A 3,678-nucleotide genomic window follows, 5' to 3' on the forward strand; every position below is an offset into this window, starting at 1 on the left:
ATTTCATTTAATTTTCATGATCCGCTATCCTCGTCTTACATTTTTAAAAAATCGAGGCTCACAGAAGGAATTGCCTACGATCATATGGCCAGAAGGTAGCAGAGCCAGGCTTACCAAAACTAGGAAAACTTTAGCCCAAGACCCTTGCTCTCTCCATCGTATCACCCAGGCTTCAGTGGTGAGGATGTGAATCTTTCTTCCAGGGGAAGGAGCGTGGGAGACAGTGGAATTAAATTCCCGACGGAGAAGAGAACAGAAGGAAAGCTGCAGGGCCAAAGATAAATCACCCACATTTCGCAGTCCTACCTCTGCTGGTCCTAGGTTGAAATAAGAAAACCTAAGAGTAGAAGCTGACATTTCCCCAGAATCAGGGAGCATCAGACAGAATTCAGCCAACTCTCCCTTTGCTCAGCCAAGAGGAGAAGCAGGAGGTGATAAAGGTAACCGCAGAAATGTAAGTATCAGTATTGGTGCTGTTGTTATTGTAAAGTTATATATCGCCATTATTCTCTCTGTACATGTGAGAGCAGATACTCCCAGGATGCTATACCTGTTTCACTGGTGGACCTTGTGTATTTCTCACCTGGAGTGGATTCTTTTTAACACCTCCCTTACCATACAACAAAGTTAGTTTTAGTAATAACCATGAAATTAAAGAAATGACCCCCCAAAAGAAACGCAAACAATGAAAATTTTCTTTTATTAAACTTCAAATATATAACCATGGCAGTTAAATAAATAACCAAATAAATCAGTAAGTAAATAAAAAGTACATTACTAAAGAAAGGGAAAAAAGAAATACTTTTAAATTTTTTTTTTTTTAGGAAAAGGGGAAAACCTTTTTCTACATGTTGGTAACAGAGAGAACATGACAGTTCTTGTTTTTGAGACTTCTGCAGATTTGTTGATGATTTCATCAAAAGTGATCTTCCTCCCATATTCACAATCAATAGGCAGTATAGCCAGATTTGTCAATCCATCTCGTAGTTGACTGAGGAATGTTTTACATACATTTTAATTTCTGGAGTTTTCTTTCACCTGTATCAAGAGACGTATAAATAGTTAAGGAGAGTCTTAAGCATAAAGATAAATTTGACGGACTGTTATCAATCCCATAGCACAGCAAATTCCAGAAATAACAATACATCCGCATCTTCGGGATCAATTCTAGCAGCTTTCAAATGTCCCCATAGTTGAAAATTTTTCACATTAAAAAAAAAAAACCCATCACCAGGAAACGTATCACAAATTTCTATTAAATTTGAGTCTCAAGGCTTTCTTTTGCAAAAACCAGAGAAAGTGACTAAATGATAGCAAACAGGGACTTTTTTGAGCCATCGCGTCCTCGTCCAGCAGCTCGTGAAAGTGACTTGGGCCTCAAGCACGGCCCTTTTAATATCATCTAGCAATGTAGGACCAGCTCCTGCAGTCAACATTGCTTCTTTAAAAAAAAAAAAAGTATTTATTTAAATTGGTTTCATGTATACAGTACCTCGGTTAGACATCTATATGGTTCATAAAACGATCCCTCCAGTTGCTCCCTCCCTGCCCTGGCCCTCCACTAGCCACCATATTGTCGCTGACTGCATTCCCTCTGCCATGCTCCCCGTGCCTGTGACCAACTATCAGCTACTAATTTGTACTTCTTTAACCCTTCACCCCATTCTCCCAGCCCCCCAACCCCTCTGTCCATCACCAAATTGTCTACTATATTTATGAGTCTGTTTTTGATTAGTGTGGTTTTTCGTTCCTTAGATTCCGCATATAAGTGAAATCACGTGGTATTTATCTTTCTCTAACTTATTTCGCTCAGCATAATAACCTCTAGGTCCATCCATGTCATTGCAAATGGTAAGATTTCATTTTTTTAATGGCTGAATAATATTCCGTTGTATATACGAACCATAATTTCTTATCCAATCGTCTGCTGAGGGGCATTTAGTTTGCTTCCATATCTTGGCTATTGTAAATTGCAGCATTGCTTCTCTGAATCTGATTCTTTTTTCTATGTAACTGTCCATTTCCTCGCTTTTTATTTTGGTGGTATTAATAGCCCTCTCCACAATTTCTTTGCACGGATCTTCAAGGAAAAAAATTTTAAATGTGTACCTTGTTCAAGATGGATTCTGACAGTTTGCAAATACTTCCGTATGGTTACATAGAACAATGGACCTGAAGTCACTCGAGTTCATGCCTCTACGATTGCTCCCACCTCTCACACACTATTTGGAAAAAAAGCGCATAGCTAAGTCCTTGCAAATTAACTTCCACATGGAATACAATATTTATTGAAGGGCAAACAACAAGAATGCGCTAGTTTAGGCTTAACTATACAATACTAAACTCAACAATAGCCGCAATTGGTTAGAACTTAGACTCACAAAAGATTATTTGGGGAGGAATATTATATCAGTAACTTGTTTAGAATTGCCAGCCCATGGTGAAAATAAAAGGCGGGCAGGCCAACTTTTAGATGGTTTTACTAGTGATAACGTCTCTGCAGACGATGCCTCCTCCCTCATTCCTGCATGAGGCAGACTCCTCCCACTGCCCACCTCTAACCCACAGCCTTTAACTAGAAAATTCACTGGTCTCAGTGCTGGGGTTTAACTCGCAGGAACATCCCCTTCTGCCCCGACAACCCCGCAGCTTCTTGCCGTTAAGCTGGTATCATTACACGGGCTTTAAAAAATTTAAAAACTCTTCTTCCAAGGGTGATTTTCTAACACCCAAGCTCCAACCCCTTTGCCGGGGAAGGGACTCCCGGATATCCGGGTCCAGCTCCATCCTTCTTCAAGCCTCACGGCCCATCTCTCAAGGCCAGCTCTTCACGGGGAACACGGGCTCCCTTCAGGCCTTCTCTCCCTGATCAGTCTCTGCTCCCCGGCCTCTGCAAAGCGGGGTTCTTGTACCCTTTCAGCCACTAATTAGCTTTGGGATCCTGTCAAAAAGGACTTTTCCTCCTGCTTCCTCACATGCAACTGAGTAATTCCTAAGGCTCCTCTCACGTCCTCCGGGGCTGGCTGTGGAGTCCAGTGACCTTGGCGGCCCGGCCTGGGCGTGTGCAGTGACAGGTCAGTGCTCTCTCGGACTGTTCCTTGTCCCCGTCACAGGGGCTCTGCTCACTTTTCAGACTGCCATGTTCCCTCGTTTGACATCCTCACCGTGGTTGGGCCCTGGAGACTTCCAGTTGTCTCTCCTTAATGATCAGAGCTGGATTGCCCTCCTCACGCAAACATTATTTGCCATGGCACCGGACTCAGAACGGGCGAGAGTGATTTTTAAGAGATGAGTCCCGCTCTGTTCCGAGCCTACACTTCTGCTCCACATACTCCTCACACCACCCTGGGATGGAAGAGAGGGGTGGAGTCATCGTCCCCATTTTAGAGATGAGGAAACAGACACCAACAGTTGAAATACATTAACCATGGCAGTGCGTGCCCTTAGCGGCCAAACTGGGACGAAACCCCTTTCGCCCCCAATTTCTTATTCACGCCCCCCATGCCAGCGAGCTGAGCTCAGGCTTGGCCCAGACCCAGGAATCCTGGTTACACAACCGACACCCAGCATGCACTCGGCTACGCGAGTAGAAACAGACGCAGTGCAGTGTCTGTCACAAAGGTTTGTGATCCAGAAATCACAGGAGTTGTACACTGAATATCAAGATGTCTTTAGAAA

The sequence above is a fragment of the Pteropus alecto genome, unplaced genomic scaffold, assembly GCF_000325575.1.
Source record: "Pteropus alecto unplaced genomic scaffold, ASM32557v1 scaffold14, whole genome shotgun sequence".
In the NCBI taxonomy this organism is placed as follows: Eukaryota; Metazoa; Chordata; class Mammalia; order Chiroptera; family Pteropodidae; genus Pteropus; species Pteropus alecto.